The sequence below is a fragment of the Genypterus blacodes genome, unplaced genomic scaffold, assembly GCF_046128005.1.
Source record: "Genypterus blacodes isolate CSIRO-AG114 ecotype Tasmania unplaced genomic scaffold, CSIRO-AGI_Gbla_v1 ptg000070l_1, whole genome shotgun sequence".
Taxonomy (NCBI): Eukaryota; Metazoa; Chordata; class Actinopteri; order Ophidiiformes; family Ophidiidae; genus Genypterus; species Genypterus blacodes.
In genome coordinates this window covers 5,888,234-5,913,392 of record NW_027466880.1, presented here as the reverse complement: position 1 = coordinate 5,913,392, position 25,159 = coordinate 5,888,234, and the positions used below count along the sequence as shown (strand labels likewise).

General features: G+C 45.5%; 7 non-coding genes and 1 pseudogene across 7 annotated transcripts; all 8 read left to right on the top strand.

Annotated features, from left to right (window-relative positions):
* Positions 1-74: 74 nt before the first annotated feature.
* Positions 75-193, top strand: LOC143005562 (5S ribosomal RNA). The gene has a single exon (XR_012964066.1). It is a non-coding gene; the product is annotated as a 5S ribosomal RNA (ribosomal RNA).
* A 466-nt stretch (positions 194-659) lies between these two features.
* Positions 660-778, top strand: LOC143005539 (5S ribosomal RNA). Its single transcript, XR_012964045.1, has one exon. It is a non-coding gene; the product is annotated as a 5S ribosomal RNA (ribosomal RNA).
* Positions 779-1,238: 460 nt separating this feature from the next.
* LOC143005544 (5S ribosomal RNA) lies at positions 1,239-1,357 on the top strand. Its single transcript, XR_012964050.1, has one exon. It is a non-coding gene; the product is annotated as a 5S ribosomal RNA (ribosomal RNA).
* Positions 1,358-1,832: 475 nt separating this feature from the next.
* LOC143005551 (5S ribosomal RNA) lies at positions 1,833-1,951 on the top strand. The gene has a single exon (XR_012964056.1). It is a non-coding gene; the product is annotated as a 5S ribosomal RNA (ribosomal RNA).
* Positions 1,952-22,802: 20,851 nt separating this feature from the next.
* Positions 22,803-22,921, top strand: LOC143005550 (5S ribosomal RNA). The gene has a single exon (XR_012964055.1). It is a non-coding gene; the product is annotated as a 5S ribosomal RNA (ribosomal RNA).
* A 246-nt stretch (positions 22,922-23,167) lies between these two features.
* On the top strand, positions 23,168-23,286 carry LOC143005567 (5S ribosomal RNA; annotated as a pseudogene).
* Positions 23,287-23,731: 445 nt separating this feature from the next.
* On the top strand, positions 23,732-23,850 carry LOC143005558 (5S ribosomal RNA). Its single transcript, XR_012964063.1, has one exon. It is a non-coding gene; the product is annotated as a 5S ribosomal RNA (ribosomal RNA).
* A 464-nt stretch (positions 23,851-24,314) lies between these two features.
* LOC143005546 (5S ribosomal RNA) lies at positions 24,315-24,433 on the top strand. Its single transcript, XR_012964052.1, has one exon. It is a non-coding gene; the product is annotated as a 5S ribosomal RNA (ribosomal RNA).
* The last annotated feature ends 726 nt before the right edge of the window (positions 24,434-25,159 follow it).

Sequence of the window (25,159 nt, the reverse complement as noted above, 5' to 3'; positions counted from 1 at the left end):
GTAGTCATGTGTACACGGTGACTTGAACTGGGTCTGTCTCACCTATAAAGAGCCTCTGTGTGGCTGCTCACCTATTTTACGGCCATACCACTCTGAACACGCCCGATCTCGTCTGATCTCAGAAGCTAAGCAGCGTTGGACCAGGTTAGTACTTGGATGGGAGACCGCCTGGGAATACCCGGTGCAGTAAGCATTTTGGCCCTCTGAGCAGCAGGCCTCACCTGGTCCTCCTCCCTCATGTTTCACTCCCTCTGTGAACACGCAATTTCCCTCAGGAGAATAAAGTTGTATCCTATCTTATCTTATATGAAAGAAAACATTCAGAAAATGAGTATTGCCCATGGGCATAATATGAGAAGATTGAATGCACATGAGAAGTGAAGTACACGAGCCACTGTGTGACGATGATGATGATGATGATGATGATGATGATGATGATGATGAAAGTGAGCGTCAGAGATGTAAGTGGTCCCTCTGTATGTTCTATGTAATGATTATCAGTTTCATTAGGTAAGACTTCATTATCCAGAAATGTGTGTTTCTGATGAAGGCATCATGTAAATTGTGATATACATGAACTTGAGTGTAGTCATGTGTACACGGTGACTTGAACTGGGTCTGTCTCACCTATAAAGAGCCTCTGTGTGGCTGCTCTCCTCGTTTACGGCCATACCACTCTGAACACGCCCGATCTCGTCTGATCTCTGAAGCTAAGCAGTGTCGGGCCAGGTTAGTACTTGGATGGGAGACCGCCTGGGAATACCCGGTGCCGTAAGCATTTTGGCCCTCTGAGCAGCAGGCCTCACCTGGTCCTCTTCTCTCATGTTTCACTCCCTCTGCTAATACGCAAGTTCCCTCGGGAGAATAAAGTTGTATCTTATCTTATCTTATATGAAAGCATACATTCAGAAAATGAGTATTGCACATGGTCATAATATGAGAAGATTGAATGCACATGAGAAGTGAAGTACACGAGCCACTGTGTGACAATGATGATGATGATGATGATGATGATGATGATGAAAGTGAGCGTCAGAGATGTTAGTGGTCCCTCTTTATGTTCTATGTGATGATTATCAGTTTCATTAGGTAAGACTTCATTATCCAGAAATGTGTGTTTCTGATGAAGGCATCATGTAAATTGTGATATACATGAACTTGAGTGTAGTCATGTGTACACGGTGACTTGAACTGGGTCTGTCTCACCTATAAAGAGCCTCTGTGTGGCTGCTCTCCTCGTTTACGGCCATACCACTCTGAACACGCCTGATCTCGTCTGATCTTGGAAGCTAAGCAGCGTCGGGCCAGGTTAGTACTTGGATGGGCGACCGCCTGGGAATACCCGGTGCCGTAAGCATTTTGGCCCTCTGAGCAGCAGGCCTCACCTGGTCCTCCTCCCTCATGTTTCACTCCCTCTGTGAACACGCAAGTTCCCTCGGGAGAATAAAGTTGTATCTTATCTTATCTTATATGAAAGCATACATTCAGAACATGAGTATTGCACATGGGCATAATATGAGAAGATTGAATGCACATGAGAAGTGAAGTACACGAGCCACTGTGTGACGATGATGATGATGATGATGATGATGATGATGATGATGATGATGATGATGAAAGTGAGCGTCAGAGATGTTAGTTGTCCCTCTTAATGTTCTATGTGATGATTATCAGTTTCATTAGGTAAGACTTCATTATCCAGAAACGTGTGTTTCTGATGAAGGCATCATGTAAATTGTGATATACATGAACTTGAGTGTAGTCATGTGTACACGGTGACTTGAACTGGGTCTGTCTCACCTATAAAGAGCCTCTGTGTGGCTGCTCTCCTCGTTTACGGCCATACCACTCTGAACACGCCCGATCTCGTCTGATCTCGGAAGCTAATCAGCGTCCGGCCAGGTTAGTACTTGGATGGGAGACCGCCTGGGAATACCCGGTGCCGTAAGCATTTTGGCCCTCTGAGCAGCAGGCCTCACCTGGTCCTCCTCCCTCATGTTTCACTCCCTCTGTCAACATGCAATTTCCCTCGGGAGAATAAAGTTGTGTCTTATCTTATTTGAAATGTTAGTGTTCTTCTGATGAAGGCATCATGTAAATTGTGATATACATGAACTTGAGTGTAGTCATGTGTACACGGTGACTTGAACTGGGTCTGTCTCACCTATAAAGAGCCTCTGTGTGGCTGCTCTTCTTGTTTACGGCCATACCACTCTGAACACGGAAGTAAGAGGAGGTGTGTGTGAGCTCCAGGCGTGCGTGTATTTTGACTGATCCTGTGCGGCAATTTTGATTTTGAGTTTGAACTGTGGCGTTTCTTTAAGCCCAGATTTTCCGTTTCTTTGATAGCTCGGTTTTTGGAGCCACCCCCAGCAGTTTTGACTGTCTGGGGGACACTTTAAGTTATTTGTTTGTTTGGTTTGTGTTTTCCTGATGGAAAATAGTTTATACTGTGCTCCAAGTATGGTGAGAACCAGAGGAAAGGGAGCCAGAGTCGCTGCACCGGGCCCGGACCGGACGGCCGAGGCAAGCGAGCCGATGGTGAAAGACTACCGGGCGTACAGGACCGTGGACGGTCAGAATATGACGGGAGAAATGGAGGACACACGTGCGGTGACAGCTCCTGACGTAGCCGAAAATGCGGAAGGAGGAAGAGGGCAGGAGAGAGAAATCATCAGAGAGGAAGAGATACGGATTATTAAGGATAAAGCTGAAGAGTTTCAGCAAAATTTAACGCTCGCCCTGGAGCTGATTGGAGAAGATAAAGTGACCGCAATGGAGCTGATCCAGGCAATACAAGACACTTGTGGGAAAATCAACAAGATACGTGAAAGTTAAATTCACGGAGACGGTCCAATCACTTCCATATTCGACCAAGTTTGAGACGGCTTTTGGAGCAGAGTTCTTCAGAGTTTTGCACGACAAACAGGTGAAAGTGTGCAGACAGTGCATACAGACTGGTCATATCCTGAGGGACTGTCCAGATTTCCTTTGTAGAAAATGTGGAGAGCAGGGGCACTATGCAAGGGAGTGCATGGGCAGAGGGAACAAATGCCAGAGCTGCAAAAAGGAGAGCAGCAGATGTGTTTGTGAGGACGTTGATCATGCTCCAGGGACGGGAGGAAAGCAACGTGAGGAGCAGGAAGAATCGAGAGAGAATATCTCTGAGAGGGAGGAGACCGAGAAGGATCGTGCGGAGGGGCAAGCGGAGAAAGGAAGAGACATACTGGAGTCGGACGGAGAGCAAGGAATGGAGGTGAGAGGATCGACAGCTGAGGTGCCGGGACATGGAGACGCAGCAGAGGGGCAGAGTGTGAATACATCGGAGAGAAAGGAGAGGAAGGTGAAAATTGTTCAACTTCAGCGGCCCCCAGAATCAGACTCAGAGATATGCTTGACGGGGTCTCAAGAGTCGGGGAACTCGGAGTCTGATATGGACCTCGGAAACAGCCAGGAGCTGGGGAAGAGAAGACTGCAATGGATGCTGAAGACAAGGGGATCAAAAAGAGGAAAAAGTAAGACGTGAACTGTAGCATAAAGATGATGGGCCTGATTTATCTCTATGTATTTACAATGTTAAAAATACTATCGCAAAACACAAACGGCTTAAGATGTATTAACAAGATGCGAGATGTTTTAAGGGTGGATACTTTTGACATCCTCTGTGTACAAGAGACTAAGTGGACAAGGGAGTGGAGAAGCTATCTGAGGGATACATGGGCTGGAAAAGTGTGGGCAAACAACGGTGTAAATGGACGAGCCGGAGTCGCTATTTTTGCTAAAGGAGATAAGATCAAAAATGTTAAGGAAATAGTGAAGGATGTGACGTGGCAATAGTACGTCAATAGTTCACTTCTAATCAGTCTTCAAAGGTTCTGGCTAGTAAAAAACTTGTCTTCAGCTATAGTCTAAAAGCAGTTGAGGAAACCAGTCTTCAGATCCAAGTAAAATGTTTATTTGCAGCAAGGTACAAATGAAACAAGTGAGAGGAAAACCCCGGGGTTGCTCTGGCTTGTGTCTCAGTGCTGCCCCACCAGGTGCATGTACTGTGCTCAGAGCAAATATTCTCAACATTCCCCCCTTTGGTCCTGAAAGGACCACCCAATGAATGATAAATGGGAAATACCTTCTGCAATCATGCAAAGTGATGGTGATAAACCTTAAAATACATGCAATGTGACAGTGACTAGTCTAAAATACATACAATGTGAATAATAAAGAAAACAAACACCTTCCGATTCTTCTAATTCCTGACAATGAGGTTCACTGCAGCAGATGACAACTCAGCTGCAAAACACAACCGACTGTCATCCCTTATTCTCCTGGACTAAATCCATGTGAGGCTACGCAGTGATCGTCCTTGTCTGGCCCTCCAGCTGAATCTAGCGACATGGAGAGGGAAACATCCTCCCATTACATCTGGCCAAGGTAAAACCCTCTCCAGGTGGCCAGCCAGCAGTCATTGTACACATTTCTCATAACAAAAACAAACCAGTCATAAAAAAAATAAACAGAAGTGACATAAGTAACCGCAATGGTATATGTGAGCAACATATGACAAAATAACACAATGATATATCTGGGTAACATAAGTGCTCATGCGCTCTATGATTAGTGACCTACTGCTACCGATATATATATATATATATATGCAGGTATATATGGAGCTTTACCCATTCCAAAAGCATCATCCCATGTCCACTGTTGACCAGTTGACTCTGTGGGGCGTTCGGAAAGGAGTAATCCTTTCGGTGCGACTTGTGAGGAGCACTGCCTCTTTAGGATTTGTTTATAGAAGGATTTTCTTTTTGTTTTAACATAGTACAAAAAATATATCTGCCTTGGGGCAGCCATAATATGGGGTTCCTCCCAGCCTGTCCCTACTCCCTTCTCACCACAGGTCAATCTCCTATTACTTTCATGCCTGAGTTGTAGCTTAAACACATCCTGTAAGAAGATAATGCCTTTGATACACAAGGTAAAACAACCCTGGCAACTATCAGTAGGACTGAGTCCTTTTAAAGTTTTATTATTATTATTACAGTCTTGATCATACATTTATCTTTACCTTCGCCATTGACTGTAAGTTTCTATCTACTCCGCCGCCTTTTCTGCCTCTACGGCATCATAGAACTCCACCGCTCTCCGGATGAACTCCCCATTGTACGGCGCTAGCCCTTCTCCGTTGGCACAGAGACGACGCATGAGGCCATGTGGCCGGATGACGTCTGTCACCCTTTTATCTTTGAGGGATATTAAATGCAGCCACTGACGCATTTTGTGTGTTGTGTCAGACCAAATGATTCTGTGACCTCCGTCCAGAATGTTTGTCACAACTTTCTTGCTGTAGGCAGCCAGCAGATATCTGGTGTCGTTAGACCCTGGGTACACCGTAAAAGGGCTTCTGCTCTGGTCTGGATACAGGTGTTTCCACAAAAACAAGTAATATATCACAAATACATGGTATGTCAACTTCTGTACAAACAATTGTGGATGAACCGCTGTGATAGGCTGCCTTCGCTCATATCCGGTTAACACTCCAAACCCTTCATCCCAATACTGCATGTCACCCTGCTCTAATATCTGTTGAAACAGTTCGTGTAGGTGCCTTGCCCTGACATCTTTTTGCTTTTGCTCGATGCTGGGTAACGTTTCCCAGGATAGATGTGGCGTGACGGGATCTGATGCTGTCATCCATGGCGCATGCCATTCAGTCTTTACATCGATAAGGGTTGACACTGTTCCTACCAGGGTGTTAATTACCTTGGGTCCAGGGGCCAGGGATTCAATGTCTGTATGCTCGTTTATGAACTGGATTTTGGGAGTCAAAAAATCACCATAGTCCCATCCTCCTACAGTTCTTCCAGCTAAAACATTTTGGTCACGTAGCATTTTCCATTGCTCCCATCTGTTTATGTACATTACTTCGTGGGGTATATTATCGTCTTCTAGTACCATGTCTTCTTCCTCTAATTGGTCATTGCCAAAAACGGCCTGTACAGCTTCATTCAATATGTCTTGATCTGCCATTGGCTTTATGTTCGTCCACGTCTCCAATCTTGGCCCTGCTCCCGTGCCGGCGGTGGAACACCTCCCATCGTGTTTCCCCTCATTTGGGCTTCCAGTCCACTGAGAGCTGCTGTCTGACCTCGCAGCCGCCCTTGACAGAAGTGGATCAGTAAAGCATTGGCACGGCGTAGTTGTGATACTGTATACTGCATCAGGTCATTCTCGTCTTGCAGATGGTTCGCCTGTTCTTGTAATACATGACTCTGCCGTTCGACCTGCCTCAGACGCAGATTATCAGCTTCTAGTTGTCTCACCCGCTGACTCTTTCGACGAGCGTATAGAGCCCTTCTGGTGGCGCATAATAACCTTCGTGCTCTGTCAGACAGGCCTGCTTGCAGCTGGGTGAACACATCTTTACTCATACTCAAAATGTCCTCCCGGAGGTCACCCGGAGTGGAAAGCAGGCTAAGTGGGCGTGGCACAAACCTAGTTATGTGTCTGAGATCGTCAATCGTGAAATCTGGTAGTTGAGGCATGAAGTTGGGAAGTTGAGGGGTGGCGTCGGGAGGTGGAGGTGCGGCAGGATGTTGTCGGACCTCGGGCGTTACCCTTGCGGTGCGTAGATTCTGAGTGGGTATCAGCGGGATGCCTCTGCTCGATTGTCCTGGACTTGGTGAGAGGCTTTGATCGTCTGGGTCCTCAGGGCTTTCTGGGCTGAAGCGTTGTTCCGGTTCCATGATGGGCGATGACCATGGATTCGGAGGAGGTCCCATCGATGGTGTCACTGGTGGGGGCATCAGGTACTGGACTCTCCTGGGGTTCTCCAGCACCTGGATGGGAAAATCATGCTGCTCCTCCTGCCACGGACTCACTCCGTCTTGGCCTGGTTGCCTAAGTGAACTATATCTATCTATCTCTGGGTGTGGTGTTTCTGTATATATAGGTGTGTTGTTTGGTCCAGTTGGGCTGTGACTCTGCCCTGGGTCCATATCTGGAGGTGCCTGCTGGCTGGCATAGAATGCTTCCGCCATTTTTGGGGCACCGTCTGTGATGAAAATATTTACAATTACTATGTACAGCTTATATAATTATACACTGCTATATTTCTAAAACTACTTTATCTACTTTTCTACATACCGTTTGGGAGAGTGGATGGTGATTCACTTTAAGCGTAGCATTTTTCATCGGGCACACCCCCTGTCATCAGTTCAGTGGGCTCATACCCTGTCATGTGTATGTGTTCTACCTGATCGGCGTCTACCTGTATCTGGATAACTGGAAATTGTCCCGTTACTCCTGTGATCATGCGGAGGATTAGGACGCGCAGCAATGGTATAACACACCCAATTACAACTAGTACTACCAGCACTATTCCTCCTAGCGCTATTCCAATTGTCTTTAGCCATTTCAGCCATCCCAATTTTCCCAGCCAATCCCAGAAGCCTTTCAACTGTGTATTCCAATTAGAATTTTTAACGTGTTCATGTCGCATGCGTTTCATTTCTGACAGGACCCGCGTCAAATTGCCTTTTGGTCCTGTATGTAACGGGATCAGGGTACAACATTCTTCTCCGATAACATCACAAACGCCTTGGTCTGCAGCCATTCTTGCTTCCAGGATAAATCTGTTCTGTAGGGTCATAATGGATGTAACATGCAGTTGTTCTCTTATCAGACCTATCCCTACTATGGTGAAGTTGATAAATCTCTGTTGATTATACCATAGGTAATTCACCCATCGGCTATTCCGTGCTATGTACTGGGCATTGTTGATGGGTCCTACAAATGGAACTGATCCTACTGCTCGTCCACTTTTTACCCATTCCGTTCCTATAGCAGTGTGTTCTTCAGGGATCCCGTATGGGACTTGGTCCCAACTAATGTATACTTCATCCGTACTTTTCCAGTCCCAGCCGTGCTCCTGACTGCTGTCCATATAGGTTTTGTCATTGAAGTCCTCGGTATCTCTCCTATTTCTGGGGTGGTCCAGAGTGTCTTGTTGCGTTATTAGAGATAGCTGACCTGTTAACATTAATGGTGCACACATACCTGTCCAATTGGGTGGTAATTTAGACAATAGTGTAGTATTGTGCTCACATATCCAGAAGATATCCCCTAGTGGCTCTGTACCCTGTCCAAAATCTGCCAGGCGGTATTGAGCCATGTAGGAGGAGTTCTGTTCGTAAGTTACACGACCTCCATTGGGTATCACCTGCTTGCATTGAATGCGGGCTTTTGGCCTGGTGGTACATGACTTGGTGGTAGTTGTGGTGTTCCCTGTCTCTATTATCGGATACCATGTTTCCATGCCGCATTGTATTAGTCCTGCTGCATCTGTCATTGCCCTTGTTGTTGTATTAACGACGTTTTCTAATTCTCTCCCTCTTACTATGCAGAAAGGAAAAATCAATCCATCTGGTTTGTGAACTACTGGGGGAATTACCGTGGTAACATCATATCCTGTATATTGGAGCCGGTGTGGGCAAATTTCATCATCTTTGCTCCATCCCTTTGTTTTCCCTGCCATATGCATTGCACACTGAGCGAAACACCTGCCCTCGTTAAAATATGGGCAGCTTCCTATTGCGCTTCCTGGCAGTATTTTGAACTGTGGAATTCTTTTTCGCATTATAGCAGGCGATGCATTCCCGTTTCTCTTTCTTGGCTGCAGCCATTTCCTCAGCTGAGAATCTAAGCCATGTCTGAAACATGTTACTACTCCATTGTGTAGATCGTAGTTTTTCCAGATCCCTCTTGTGTCGTTTGTTTGCTAATTGTATTTTATCTCTTGCTTCCCCTATTGTCATTTCCTGTCCTGTTTCCTGATGTTGGCATGCGATGTTTGTGCATTTTACCTGAATGATCACCATCCCTTCTCCCCGGCATTCTGCGTTGAGCGGATAACCCAGCCATTCCTTCCCTACTGGTTCGGCTGTGGCATAGGCTATTGCCAACACATGTTCATAAATGTCCGCTTTTATATACACTGTTGGTGTGACTACCCCTTTATCCACTATGCCCTTGTTAGTTGCTAACGTAATCATGGCCATGGCACATCCATCTAGTGGGTGCTGAGTGTTTGATTGGTGTGTGTTGGTTAATATAACTTCCCCCCTTGCTAACCCTCCCAAGGTTAGCACTATAAGGGCAAACCAACTAATTTGAATCAGACCAATCGTGGCCCGGCGTTGGCGGGTAGTCTGGAGTCGGTGGGTCCACCTCCCCTGCGGGTGAGGCGGATAGCGGCGACCCGGCAGACGTCTGAATTCCTGATGGCCCTGCTTGCACATCAGGAGCGTCATCAGTACGTGACACAGCATGGTCCTCAACTGCTCTTTCACCGCTGCCTGTAGGCACTTCCCTTGCTGCAGGATCAGGCGACACCTGTCCATCAGTCGAGCCAGAGCTACTAGTAGAACCGCTCGAACTACTTTGTTCACGGTGAGCCCGCAGTCTGGCCGACCGTCGCTGTGCGTGAGAGGAGCTTGAGTCACTTGAGCTACTATGGGCAGGGCTAGTGTTAGCGGGCGTGGTCTGGGGGCCGCGTTGCGCGTCCCCTTCAGCATGCTGCCGTGAGTCAGTGGTGCCTAGTTGGTCAGGAAAGTGACCAGGCGGGTCAGGCGGTCGATGGCGGGTGCAGTGGTTGCGATGGAACCAAAATGGCTTACCTTCAACTTTCAAAGCAGTGGGCGTGGTGAGCACCACTTTAAAAGGCCCGTCTCTACGAGGCTCGTTCCACTGACGTCTAAAAACCCGTATATACACTTGGTCTCCCATCTGGATGTCACGGACATCTACTGGGATGTGTGTGTCGTCTTTGCTGTTGGCCTCTTTCACCTGTTGAAACACAAGCCTGTGAATTTGAGACAAAGCTTTCAGATAATCGCCCAGCTCTCGTTCCAGCTGCTGCAATGGGGGCCCCTCCGTCGGCCCTCTGTGTTGTGGAAGGGGCATCGGGCGACCTGTAAGCATTTCATGGGGAGTCAGATGTGTTAGTCGGTTAGTTTGGGAGCGCATGGCCATTAAAGCAATTGGTAAAGCATCCACCCACGTGAGCTTATGGTTGCTATCGGCAGCAATCTTAGCAATTTTAGTTTTCAAAACTCCATTTGCTCGTTCCACCGAGCCTTGTGATTGCGGATGGTAGACACAGCCAAATTTCTGTTTGATGCCCAATCTATTGAACATCTCTTTGATTACCCGCGAGATAAAATGTGGTCCACTATCTGATGAGATAGTGTCTGGTATTCCAAACCTGGGGAAGACCTCCATGCACAAAAACTTAGCTACTACTTTATGGTCATTTCTAGCTGTCGCACAAGCTTCAACCCACCTACTAAATCGACACACAACCACCAATAGGTATCTTTTTCCCTGTACCCTGTCAATCATGTCCACAAAATCCATCATCAGGTGTTTAAACGGACCTTCAGGCACTGGAATATGTGCCAATGGATGAGTAAACATTTTTCTAACATTGTACTTTGGACAATGTTGGCATATGGACAGTTCTCTGTCAACCATTGCAGCCATGTATGGTGACCACCATACAGCCTGCAACTTTCTCAACACTTGAACTCTGGAACAGTGGTCAGGTTCATGTACTGTCTTGATTGCAATTACCAATAACGATAAAGGCAACACAAAATGCCCATGGCTACTCCTCCATAACCCATTGTGTGGAGTGGCCGTTCGTATGGCCCCCCTTTGGAGCCATAACCTTTGTTCTGCTTCAGAAACTCTGTTTTGCGCCTGTATCAATGAAGCCATGTTGGTTATAGGGGCACAATCCTGTTCAAACAGTATGGAACCCTGAGTGGCCTGTCCCGTTGCCGCTTTTGCTGCAGCATCTGCATGATTATTGCCTCTAGCCACCGGTGAATCATTCAGCTGATGTGCTGCACATTTGACTATAGCCAATTGGGTAGGAAGCTGCATGGCCTGTATCAATTCTATCACTGCTTGCCCATGCGCCACCGGCGTGCCATCTGCACGAATAAATCCTCGTTGTTTCCAAATGCTGGCATTAATATGGCATACGCCATATCCATAGGCACTGTCTGTATAAATGGTGGCACGTCTGCCCGAAGCCAGTTTGCATGCTGCTGTTAAAGCTTTAATCTCTGCCAATTGTGCAGAACACGGTTGGTCGAGGCTCACTGATTGTATTTGGGTAAATGTGTCGTCCAAATTGAGCTGAACTATGCCATAGCCAGCTTTTGTTCCTGTGTCTCCTCGTACACAAGATCCATCTACAAACAAAACTATGTCCGACGGAATCGGCTGGTTGTACAGGTTGTCGCGTACTTGCATAAAACTATCTGTTTCTTTAAGGCAGTCATGAGGCTCCCCTTCAGTAGGCAAAACCATTCGTGTTGCTGGATTTATCGTGGTGCATCGCTGTATTGTTAGCTCTGACCCTGACAACAGGACCTCATAGCCTGTTCGCCTAGCCTGGGTTATTACGAAACGTGGGCCAGTAAGCATTGCATGCAGTTGGTGAGACGTATATAGTATTACAGGGTGTCCCATGGTTAACACTGACGCCTTTTTGTAGGCAAATGCAGCCGCCGCTAATCCCTGGTAGCAGGGTGGCAGCCCTTCCTCTACCCTATCTAATTTGGTGCTATAGTACGCTATTGGTTGCTTACCGGTAGGAGACACCTGCATCAATACCGCACATGCATGTCCCTGTCTTTCAGCTACGTACAGGTGAAACGGCTTGCGATAGTCGAGATTGGCTAAAACTGGGGCAGTCTGCATATCTTTTTTAAGGAGTTGAAACGCTCCTTCTGCTTCCTCAGTCCATTGGAGCTGCGCTGACTGTGGGGTTTGTCCAGCTGCTCGTATCAAAGCTCTTAATGGAGCTGTTTTAATGGCATAGTCACATATCCATGGTCTGCTATATCCTGTCATTCCCAGGAAAGATAACATCTGGCCTACTGTTTGAGGCTTAGGGGCTTGACTTATGGCCATCAGCTGGGAAAGGGCAATGTGCCTTCCTTCCTCACTCAACTGTCTGCCCAAATATTCTACAGATGTTTGACAAAACTGTAGTTTACTTTTGCTCACTTTGTGTCCTCCTTCAGCTAAAACTGTTAGGACTGTGAGTGAATCTTTTTCACACTGTTCTTTGCTGCTAGAGCATATCAAAATGTCATCCACATACATTAAGGTGGTAGACTGTATGTCCAGATGGCTGAGATCATTCGCTAAAACTCGGTTAAATATTGACGGGGAGTGAACAAAACCCTGAGGGAGACGTGTATAAGTATACTGTTCCCCCTCATAGGTAAACGCAAATAGGAACTGCGACTGCGGATGAACTGGAACACTGAAGAAGGCAGAGCACAAATCAATCACTGTGTACCACTTTGTTCCTGGAGGTATGTTAGACAGTAACGTATGTGGGTCTGGAACAACAGGTATTTCTTCTGCAACAACAGCATTAACTGCCCTTAAATCATGCACCAATCTATAGTCATTTCCATTTGGCTTTCGTATTGGAAAAATAGGTGTGTTGCATGCACTATTAGTTTTCACTAAAACTCCTGCTTCTACCAGTCCTGAGATGATGGGCCTTATCCCTGCAACAGCTTCTTGTTTTAAAGGATACTGTTTTTGCCACGGTAACCTAACTTCTGGTTTTATGTGAACATATAGGGGCTCCGCTGATTTTACGAGACCTACATCTGTCTTGTGTGCTGACCATACTTGTGGCGGAACTTGCTCCAACAAAGCTTCATGCTCCTTTGCAACCATCATCTGTTTCCTATCATGTCTGGGTAACTGCACTTCTTCCGCTATGGCCTCGTCTGCTTTTGTTATGCTGATCTTGAGGAACTGCCCGTCAGAGGAAATGCAAATTGCTTTACAGTCTGTAGGTGTCCATTCCTGTACCTGTTGTGCCTTCTTCATCATTGGTCCTAAATCGTGTGACTCAAAGTTTTCTGCTATTAGCAAAGTGATGTGTGGCGATGATTCCGGTACTTGGAACCATTCTTTTACCTCCTCCGTGCCTATCACCGCAGCAGCTGCTCCTTGGGGTCCCACAATGATGGCATCATACTGGAGGACTGTCGTATGGTTATTCATTGCTTCAAACCAGCACGTCTCATAGTCATCGTGGTCTTGATCTCCGTCATACAGCATCGTACAATGTAGAGGAAGACTTGGCTCTCGTGCCTTCTCAAACTGATGGATTATCAGCGGCTTCCATGTTTCCCATGCATGTATCAGAAACGCATCTGGTGAGGTTAGCCTGATCCAAAACACTCGTGCTTCTTTCCTTTGGCCTGTATTTTGTGAAAAGTCTGTCGTTGCCACTTGGGACATCATGGGGCTTGTGTGAGGGCTGACTTTATTCGGGACATCAAAGTATATGCCATTAGGTGAACACATTATTGTGGCATTTAACTGGCACAGTATATCACGCCCTAGTAAATTGATTGGTGTGTCTGCTGAATATAGCATAGGTGCACATACTACTTTGTCTCCTATTTTCATTGGAACCGGTTCAGTCAGGGGTATTATTTGTGTTTTCCCAGAGAAACCAACTGTTCGTATTTTCGATGCCGAAAGGGGAAGTCCGGCTCCATCTCTGCCTATGCATGAGTATGTGGCACCTGTGTCTACCATAAATTTATGCTGCCGATTTTGTATTATAACGTCTATGGTAGGTTCACTTTGTGGCTGTTGCGTGAGTACAGGCGTTATCACTTCCCCCTCTTGTTCCTCTGGGCTCCCCTATTGCCACTGAGCTGCAGGTCCCATCCACAGGCCCTGATTTGATGCTCCCGGCCATGGGTTGGTAGGACAGTCTCTCTGTACGTGTCCTGTCACTCCACATCCCCAGCACTGTAGCTGTTGTCGACCTACCGGTGTTGGTGGACCATTTTGGGAGTATTGTGTCTGCTGTTGGTCGTGCAACGTCTGGTCAGGTCCTCGTTGATATCGTGTTGGCGGAGGTCCTCTCCATCTTCCACGCTGGGGTGGTCCTATATTCTGCATTGGCCTCCCTCTTCCGGGCGGCGGATAGTTGCCTTGTCCTCCCGAATTAAGGTGCACATGAATTGGAGGGGCCTGCTGCATGGGTGTGTGGACAGGCTGTTGTCCTGTAGGATAACCTGCTGGGTTAGTGGGGATCATTTGCTGTCCTTGGGCAGGGGCCAGTGTAGTTGTGTACACTGGAGCTTGTGTCACTTGTACTTCCGTTTGTTTTTCTGTAGTCCCCTCTGGCTTGAATTCAGGAGCAGCCACCGTCACTGGCGCCTGGTTTTTCACCTTTTCACGGTCCTTCTTTTGTTTCGTCAGTTCTCCTATCTGCAGCTGGGTTAGCTTACCAGCCAGCATTCTGTTCTGCTCCTCAGTAGCCCGTTTCTCATTTCTGTAGACATCCACGTAGTGTACGAGGTGTTCAGTGAACACAGGCCAGTCCAATTTCATCAGTCCAACAACTCCATTCAGCTTATGTTGTATCTCCTTTGGCATGGCATTCTTTACATACAACTTAAACAGAGCTTTTGATGATTCATTTACATTCCATTCACTGCCTGTCTCTGTCTTCCATTTCCGTTGGAACTGATGCAGGAACTGTAGAGGGCTGTCTTCATCCTTCAAGCTTTCCTTTTCTAATTTTGAAGGATCCATTTTAGAAGGATATTTGTCTCTCAAGGTTTTCCATACCTGTCCCCGAATAGCGTTAAAAGGGGTGTGGTCATAATTGTGGCTCTTTGTCAGTCCTACCACCCCTGCTTCTACAAAGATCTCTCCCGACACATGTTGACCCGTGATCTTCATCAGTAGTGCTTTGATGTCTCCGGCAGCCAGTTTTATCCCGCCCGTGTTGTCTTCAAATGCTGCTATCCATCTATCAGCTCCTTCTGTTAGTACAGGAAGACGGTTTATTAATCCTGTGATGTCCATAAATCCCCATGGCACATACCTCTCTGTGTTACCTGGTCCTTTTACCAGCAGTGGACCCATGACACGTTCATGGCTCCCGTCATCATCTGTTTCATCCTCTGATTGGCATTCTGCTGCAGGTGCTTTCTTGTTTGCCCCCCTGAGTGGACAAAGTGTTGCTTTCTTGGGCCTTTTGTGTGCATAGGGTCTTTTCCTTGTGGTCCGATTGCGCGCATAGGGTATTTTCCCGCTCCTCAGGTCCATTTCCCCTGTACCAGTGGCTTCTTCCGTTAACTCTACATCCACTGTAAACTGGTGTTCCGCTATTTCGCATTCCTCTCTGTTATTACAATCATCCCATCCGTCTATACGACGTGCTTCGTTGAGCTCACGTTCCTTGTTGAGCTCTTCCTGCCGCAATGATTCGTTTAACTCACGTGTTCTGTGGATTTCATTCACTACTTCTCTCTCCACCTCGTCCAACATTCTCCGTAATCTTTCCGTCTCTTTTGCCGACTCCCCTGCACATCTCATGTCTGGTGACCCCCAGGCTCTGTAGGGTGACTGTTCCCTTTGTACCTGGCGCGTGTCTTGTTCCACCCTTTCTTGTCCTGTCCTGCATCTTTCCGCCTCCTTCGTCAGGCTTGCAGCCTCTCTGACCCTCTGCTGTTCCCTACGGCTCCATTCTATTAACAGGTCCCTTCTGGTCTTTTCTAATTGTTCTTGTTGTCTGTCTCCTGCTTCCTGGATTTGCCTATAGGCCATCTCTTCTGGCAGACTACTCCTTCTAATGGTCCTATGGTGTATCTCTTGGGGTGTCAGGTATGTTCCTGGCTCTCTGACCCTGGCTCCTCTTGAGTGTGCTCCTCCTATTGAACTCTCTCTTTCGAGTGGCAGCAGCATCTCAGATGCAGCATGACTCATGCCACGCGGTATTGGCTCTGGATCTGGCTCTTTACTGGAGTGTATGCCTGCCCTCAGGTTGCTTGATCTCAACACCTCACTGGACCCGGAATCACTAGAGTCTGAGTTCAGTGACCTGTTGTCTTGCTCTTCTGTTTCTTCATCATACCTTAGTTCCCTTTTTTCCTTGGGGACCTTTCTTTTTCCACCTGATTGTTTTCCTGATTTCATTGTTACCACTAAAGTTCCTGTTACTTTACCATCTACTCCGCCAGTCATTAGTGGGTACTGTCCTCCATGTTCTTTTCCATACGGGGGAGGAGGGGCTGATGCTTCCTGCATTAACATCTGTCTATGTGTACCCTCCATTTTAAAGTACTGCAGAATATCCTTCTGTTCCGCGTTCTTCAGTCTCTCCTTCTGATGTTTTTGGTCGTTTCTTTTATCTTTACGTCTTAGCTCCTCTTCCACATTGTCACAATTTTTTAGATCAAAGGTTCCCTGTACGGGCCACTTATTATGGCCTGCTGTGATCCTGTTCCATCTGCCCATACACTTTTGAATTTTCCTTTTTTGTGTGGGATGACGCAGCATGATAAGCTCAGCGGGTGTCAATTCTTCAGATTGTTTACTCAGCTTGACCCCCATGACCTTGCCCTTGGTCTGTTTACTTTATCTTAAACGCACTCCCTCGTGCCAACTATCCTCCAGCTCCAGCCAATTCCGACTTCACTTTGCTCACCAACTCACCTCTGGGTATTTGTATGTATCCCTACACCACCTTCTATGATGATCTGCCCACTCTACTCTCTCTACTCTGAGTCCGGGGTATTTTGGTCGGTTATCATACAAAATGTCCTGTCCCAATATTATCTTTTGCCACTCAACAAATCCCCTATATTCTGGAAATGGGGAACCTTCTCTGTGTGTTGCGTCCACTGATATACAATCAATCCCACTTACACATGTTATAGCTCCCACGTTTTCTGTGTGTGATTCACTGTTTAGCAGTTGGGTGGGATCTACTCCTTTTTCCCACCACTCTCCGTCTCTCCACCTTTCCCTGTGGTGTTCGTTGGTGCCTACACACACAACTTCAGTGTCCCACAGAGCACTCAAATACTGTAAAGCGGGGTGAGGGGGTGTCTTCGTGAGACGATTACTCTTCCTTAGGTGTTGAATTAAATCTTCATATGTTAAAACGAATGCCCACCACGGAGACAGGCTCGCAGCCCTTATTTTAAACCTATACGCGGAGTAACTTTTGCTAAATGGATCAATTTCTAGATTGGTTACTCATACACTCTTCTAAATATTAAACTACTTGCACCCCGTATGCAAGATTGCTATCTAAGCTGACCTTCTAAAATCAGAACACAGCGACATTATTCACAATTCCAAACACAGCAACTTATTCAAACTTCATTTCCACTTCTATATACATTAAAAATAATATGCATGCACAAATGTAGCGTATACTGTTTATAGTTCTATCCACTTTTTCTTTCTCCACTACTCCTTCCTTATCCTCTATTTACACATATATACACAAGGCCTTTTAAAACAAAATGCTCTGGCTTCCTGCCAGTTACTACCCCTGGCTCTCTGCCAGTTATTTCCCTGGGCTCTCTGCCCGGTACTTCTTCTGGCTTCCTGCCAGTTACTTCCCTGGGCTCCCTGCCCGGTACTCTTCTACATCTGAGTCGCCCCGGAGAGGGCACGGCGACTTTCTTCAGATTTCTTCTTTCCCTGCTTGTGTCGCCCCAGAGAGGGCACGGCGACAGACGTCTTCAAGCGGTACTTCTACATTAAATAACTTATTCTTTTATCTAGCTTTGGTCGTCCCTGAAAGGGCACAGCGACATTGCTTTTTCCCTGCTTGGAGTCGCCCCTGAGAGGGCACGGCGACAGACGTCTTCCAGCGGTACTTTTACTCTTATCTCATACCATCCCTGTGGTATAGATTTTTCCCTTAAATAACTTCACAACAATAAATGCTTAAATTCCATTCACACTCATATTCATACTCCTTCTTACTGATTCTTTTGAGAGTTTCTCTGCATATTTCACGAACGCATAGATCATACCAGCCCAACAGACCAATGACAAACAAAGCCACATACAGATCAAACAATTAAATATCACTCTTTGACATTTATCCATCATCCCATCGTGTCAGAATCAGTCATTCTTAATCTTGGATCTGACGACAGTTTTCAACTCTTATTTGTTAGTCAATACTTATCTCATTAATTCTAAATCTAGGTCTTTTTGGGAGAGGTGACAATACCTTGTGACCGTGGGATCAGACAAAGGCCAGGGACGCCACCCAATAAATTTGGAAAAAGGAATTGTTTCTCACCTTTCTGGTGGATTTTGGGCCCTTGGGTTGGTCCCACCTCCTCTGACGACCCCACTGGTCCCTCGGCCGCACCGTCCCTCCTGGCTATTAGCTCGCCAAATGACGTGGCAATAGTACGTCAATAGTTCACTTCTAATCAGTCTTCAAAGGTTCTGGCTAGTAAAAAACTTGTCTTCAGCTATAGTCTAAAAGCAGTTGAGGAAACCAGTCTTCAGATCCAAGTAAAATGTTTATTTGCAGCAAGGTACAAATGAAACAAGTGAGAGGAAAACCCCGGGGTTGCTCTGGCTTGTGTCTCAGTGCTGCCCCACCAGGTGCATGTACTGTGCTCAGAGCAAATATTCTCAACAGATGATGAGGGAAGGGTGATCGGTATTGAATTTATTTACAGGAATGTGCTTTACAAACTTTTGAATATTTATGCACCGAATGAGGACAACAAGCGTGGAATTTTCTTTGATCAACTAAAACCGCATTTGGGAGGGAACATTTGTGTAGTGGGGGATTTTAACTGTGCACTTACGAGATTGGATATATCAAGCAACAATACATACAAAAGTGATATAAGTAGGAAATCGCTAAATGAGCTTTTTGACTATTTCAACCTGGTAGATCTGTGGAGGGTGCGCAATATGGGAGAAAGGGGCTTTTCCAGACGACAGACGGTTCTGGGGAAACTTAAACAGTCCAGGATTGACTTATGTCTATTAGCATCTGGGCTGGAAAAAAAGATTTCAAAATGCTGGTATGAGTTCACAGGGTTTAGCGATCATGCAAGGTTATGGGTGGAGCTGGGGGAGAAAGAGCACAAAGGTGGAGGGTTATGGTGTTTAAATAACAGTGTTTTGCTGGATGGAAAATATAGGGAGAAAGTTGAAAATCTACTGAAAGAAAGAAAAAGAGAACTGCAGGGTGAGGGTTGTATAAATATGGGGGAGTGGTGGGAGGAGGTGAAATTGCACATCAAAAAAGTGACAATAAACTATTGTAAAAATAAAATGGAGAAGGAAAGAAGGACTGAGTATAGTTTAAGAGACCAGATTAATAAAGAGCTGGAAAGGTCGATTGCAGAGGAAAACTTCAACAATCTAAAATATCTCATGCTGAGAAAACAATTAGATGAGCTTGAGAAGAAACGGAGCAGAGGGGCAGCTATCAGATCGAGGATGAAGGATATTTTAGAAGGGGAAAAGAATACAAGTTTCTTTTTAGGGCTTGAAAAAAGACAGCAAAAGAAAGCTCATCTGCAAAACCTGAAAAATTAAGAGGGTAAGACAATGGAGAAGACAGAGGAAATGCTGGAGGTGGCTCATAAACATTTTAAAACACTTTTTTCAAAGATGGAGGTAAACTCTACAGACCACAGTGTTTTTGAAGGGATAGAAAAAAAATTAGGGGAAGATGACAGAGCAGACTGTGATAAAAACATAACAGAGGAAGAATTGGAAAGAGCAATAAATGGTTTGAATAAGAACAAAAGTCCAGGGCTGGATGGGTTATCGGGGGAATTTTACATCACCTTTAAACAGGTGATGAAGCCAATTCTCCTGAGAATCTTTCAATGCATGGAGCGGGAGGGGAAAGCATCTGGGGACTTCTTCACGGGGCTAATCCGAGTGGTGTATAAGAATAAGGGTGACAAAGGTGATTTGGGGAATTATAGGCCAATTAGTCTGCTAAATACAGATTATAAAATACTGGCTAAAATCCTGGCAAACAGATTGAAGGAGGTGATAGGCACAGTGGTGAATCCCTGTCAGTGTTATGGTGTGGTAGGGAGAGACATTAGTGACATCATCTTATCGATCCAGGACATCTTTGACAAAATGAATCAGAAGGGAGGGCTGTACATAGGGGTTGATTTAGAGAAGGCGTTTGATAGGGTGGATCATGATTTTTTGTTTAAAACACTGGAAAAGATGGGTTTCGGGGAAGGTTTCACTAAATGGATTAGGTTAATATATAGGAATGCCATCAGTAGGGTGAAAATAAACGGGAGGTTAACTGAGAGCTTCGCTCTGGAGAGGTCAATCAGGCAAGGATGCCCGCTTTCAGCTATGTTATACTCCATAGCGGCAGAACCCTTGTCTGCCCTCATTAGGAGGGACCCAGGGATTTTGGGGATTGAAATGGAAGATAAAACGGACACGAAAATCTACCAGTACGCAGATGACATAAGTATTACGGTTAGGGATGAGAAGAGTGTAGACAGGGTGCTGCAGCATGTAGAGTGCTATGAGAGGGCATCTGGGGCCAAAATCAATGGGGAAAAAACCGAGCTAATGGGCTTTGGTGATGGTTTCGATTGTGTAAATAAATGGAATTTTGTAAAGAGAAATGAAATGGTGAAGGTTTTGGGTGTATACGTAGGTAAGAATCGAGATGCAGCAACAAAACAAACGTGGGGTGAAATAGAGGGAAAAATCAAAATGCGATTGGATTTCTGGTCCGGGAGGAAATTGAATCTAAGGGGTAAAGTGATAGTAACTAACGCCCTCCTCCTGTCCAAGTGTCAGTATGCGCTAAGAGTCTGTGAAATGCCGGACAGGGTAATAGGAAAGCTGAATGACATGATGAGTGCTTTCATCTGGAATAAAAAACAGCATTTGATAGCCAGGAAGGTGCTCATCAATGGGCAGAAGGAGGGCGGTTTGAAATTGGTGGACCTGAAAAGTAAAAAGCTTAGTGCACGGATTCGACTGTTAGGGAAATTTATGGGAAACGCAAAGATTTACGCGTGGCAGAAGTGCCTCGACTCTTGCCTACAGGGGTGGGATAATAGAGGAGTGTTTAATCTATGTAGGGAAACGGAGCAAAGGGAAGGAGCACAGGTTAATGCATTTACAGGGGAAATACTTGAAGCGTGGAATATTTTACTGGGGGATTTAAAGTTTAGATGTGAGACTGCGGAGCAGGTGTTACACCAACCAGTTTTCAGAAATCCGGCAATAAGGTGTCAGGGGAAGGTATTTTCAGGGAGGTACTTGGAGGAACTAGGTTTAAATCAGGTGAAGCACTTTATCCAAAGAGGTGGTGGATTTCTGCAGGAGGAAGTAATCCAGGAGGTCAGGGGAAGATTAGGGAAAGTGAGACCAATAGAGATCAAAAGACTATGCCAGAGAATTTTAGAGGGGTTACCTCGTAGCTGGGTGGCGCTGGTGAAGGGGAGGAGGGCAGAGAAGGCTCTGGAGTTGGTCAGTTTCTCCCTCATCCAAGGAGGGAAAGAGCATGACATACGATCAGTTAACTCCAAGATACTATATAGAGTGTTTTTGGGAAAGGAAAAGAAGAAAGCGGCAGCTGAGGAAGTATGGCTAAGGCAGTTCCATGGGCTTAAGAGGGAGCACATTTGGTCAGATCTAAATGTGAAGTTCATTTCATCAGAGTGCTTTGATACAAATTTCAGGCTCAGACACAATAGAATATTTGTCAATTTGGTGCTAAACCAGATAAATAGACTCAACAGCAAGGTTTGTGATATATGTGAGGTGGAAGTGGAGACATTTAGGCACTTTATTTTTGAATGTAAGGAGTTAAAAGTGTTTTTTGAGAAACTGGACCAATGCTTTCAAAAATGTAGAGTCACAATCACGGAAAAGGAAAAATGGGAGAGGTTTTTTCTATTTGGGTATAAGGAAAGGAAAGCAGGGGTGAACAAATGGCTTATCAATTACATTCTGAGTTATGCCAAACATGTCATCAGACTTCGGAGAAACTATTCACATTTCGAGGACAAAAAAGTGAACATCTGGAGATTTTTCTGTAACTTTATGAAAAGGAATGTGAGTCTGCTGTGGGATGGTGGGGACAAGAATTTCAAACAAAAGGTGCTGGAAGATAACTGTCTATTTGTGTGTGGAAATCAGGGTGGGGTGCAAATGTCAATAGGTCAAGGGTGAGGGGTGATGGGTGAAGGAAAAAAAAAAAAAAGAAAAAAAAAAAATGTGATGAATGGTGTTATGGATTGTTGGAAATAATTTGAATTGATTTGAAATGACTTGTATTTACTTGTGTAAAATGTATTTGTAAAAATAATTATTTTTTGATAATAAAAGAGAAAAAAAAAAACACGCCCGATCTCGTCTGATCTCAGAAGCTAAGCAGCGTCGGGCCAGGTTAGTACTTGGATGGGAGACCGCCTAGGAATACCCGGTGCCGTAAGCATTTTGGCCCTGTGAGCAGCAGGCCTCACCTGGTCCTCCTCCCTCATGTTTCACTCACTCTGTGAACATGCAAGTTCCCTCGGGAGAATAAAGTTGTATCTTATCTTATCTTATATGAAAGCATACATTCAGAAAATGTGTATTGCACATGGGCATAATATGAGATGATTGAATGCACATGAGGAGTGAAGTACACGAGCCACTGTGTGACGATGATGATGATGATGATGATGATGATGATGATGAAAGTGAGCATCAGAGATGTAAGTGGTCCCTCTGTATATTCTATGTGATGATTATCAGTTTCATTAGGTAAGACTTCATTATCCAGAAATGTGTGTTTCTGATGAAGGCATCATGTAAATTGTGATATACATGAACTTGAGTGTAGTCATGTGTACACGGTGACATGAACTGGGTCTGTCTCACCTATAAAGAGCCTCTGTGTGGCTGCTCTCCTCGTTTACGGCCATACCACTCTGAACACGCCCGATCTCGTCTGATCTCGGAAGCTAATCAGCGTCCGGCCAGGTTAGTACTTGGATGGGAGACCGCCTGGGAATACCCGGTGCCGTAAGCATTTTGGCCTCTCTGAGCAGCAGGCCTCACCTGGTCCTCCTCCCTCATGTTTCACTCCCTCTGTCAATACGCAATTTCCCTCTGGAGAATAAAGTTGTATCTTATCTTATCTGAAATGTAAGTGTTCTTCTGATGAAGGCATCATGTAAATTGTGATATACATGAACTTGAGTGTAGTCATGTGTACACGGTGACGTGAACTGGGTCTGTCTCACCTATAAAGAGCCTCTGTGTGGCTGCTCTCCTCGTTTACGGCCATACCACTCTGAACACGCCCGATCTCTTCTGATCTCAGAAGCTAAGCAGCGTCCGGCCAGGTTAGTACTTGGATGGGAGACCGCCTGGGAATACCCGGTGCCGTTAGCATTTTGGCCCTCTGAGCAGCAGGCCTCACCTGGTCCTCCTTCCTCATGTTTCACTCCCTCTGTAAACACGCAATTTCCCTCGGGAGAATAAAGTTGTATCTTATCTTATCTTATATGAAAGCATACATTCAGAAAATGAGTATTGCACATGGTCATAATATGAGAAGATTGAATGCACATGAGAAGTGAAGAACACGAGCCACTGTGTGACAATGATGATGATGAGGATGAAAGTGAGCATCAGAGATGTAAGTAGTCCCTCTGTATGTTCTATGTGATGATTATCAGTTTCATTAGGTAAGACTTCATTATCCAGAAATGTGTGTTTCTGATGAAGGCATCATGTAAATTGTGATATACATGAACTTGAGTGTAGTCATGCGTACACGGTGACTTGAACTGGGTCTGTCTCACCTATAAAGAGCCTCTGTGTGGCTGCTCTCCTCGTTTACGGCCATACCACTCTGAACACGCCTGATCTCGTCTGATCTCGGAAGCTAAGCAGCGTCGGGCCAGGTTAGTACTTGGATGGGAGACCGCCTGGGAATACCCGGTGCCGTAAGCATTTTGGCCCTCTGAGCAGCAGGCCTCACCTGGTCCTCCTCCCTCATGTTTCACTCCCTCTGTCAACACCCAATGTCCCTCGGGAGAATAAAGTTGTATCTTATCTTATCTTATATGAAAGCATACATTCAGAAAATGAGTATTGCACATGGGCACAATATGAGATGATTGAATGCACATGAGAAGTGAAGAACACGAGCCACTGTCTGACAATGATGATGATGAGGATGATGATGATGATGATGATGAAAGTATGCGTCAGTGATGTAAGTGGTCCCTCTGTATGTTCTATGTGATGATTATCAGTTTCATTAAGGTAAGACTTCATTATCCAGAAATGTGTGTTTCTGATGAAGGCATCATGTAAATTGTGATATACATGAACGTGAGTGTAGTCATGTGTACAAGGTGACTTGAACCTGGTCTGTCTCACCTATAAAGTGCCTCTGTGTGGCTGCTCTCCTCGTTTACGGCCATACCACTCTGAACACGCCTGATCTCGTCTGATCTCGGAAGCTAAGCAGCGTCGGGCCAGGTTAGTACTTGGATGGGAGACCGCCTGGGAATACCCGGTGCCGTAAACATTTTGTCCCTCTGAGCAGCAGGCCTCACCTGGTCCTCCTCCCTCATGTTTCACTACCTCTGTCAACACCCAATTTCCCTCAGGAGAATAAAGTTGTATCTTATCTTATCTTATATGAAAGCATACATTCAGAAAATGAGTATTGCACATGGGCATAATATGAGAAGATTGAATGCACATGAGAAGTGAAGTACACCAGCCACTGTGTGACGATGATGATGATGATGATGATGATGATGATGATGATGAAAGTGCGCAGCATCCAGGCAGAAATGCCATCAATGTGTGTAAACTTGGGGCAAATTGGGGAATATTGAAAATTTTCTAAAAATGTTGACCCGGGTCATCAATTTTTGAAACTGGAGAAAACTTGAAAAGCCCATATCTGTGACAAGGAAGGAGATAGAGAGCTACAATTTCAGACGCAGGATCCAGGCAGAAATGCCATCAATGTGTGTAAATTTGGGGCAAATTGGGGAATATTGAAAATTTTGGAAAAAAGTTGACCCCTGGGTCATCGATTTTTGAAACTGGAGAAAACTTTAAAAGCCCATATCTGTGACAAGGAAGGAGATAGAGAACTACAATTTCAGACGCAGCATCCAGGCAGAAATGCCATCAATGTGTGTAAATTTGGGGCAAATTGGGGAATATTGAAAATTTTGGAAAAAAGTTGACCCCCGGGTCATCGATTTTTGAAACTGGAGAAAACTTGAAAAGCCCATAT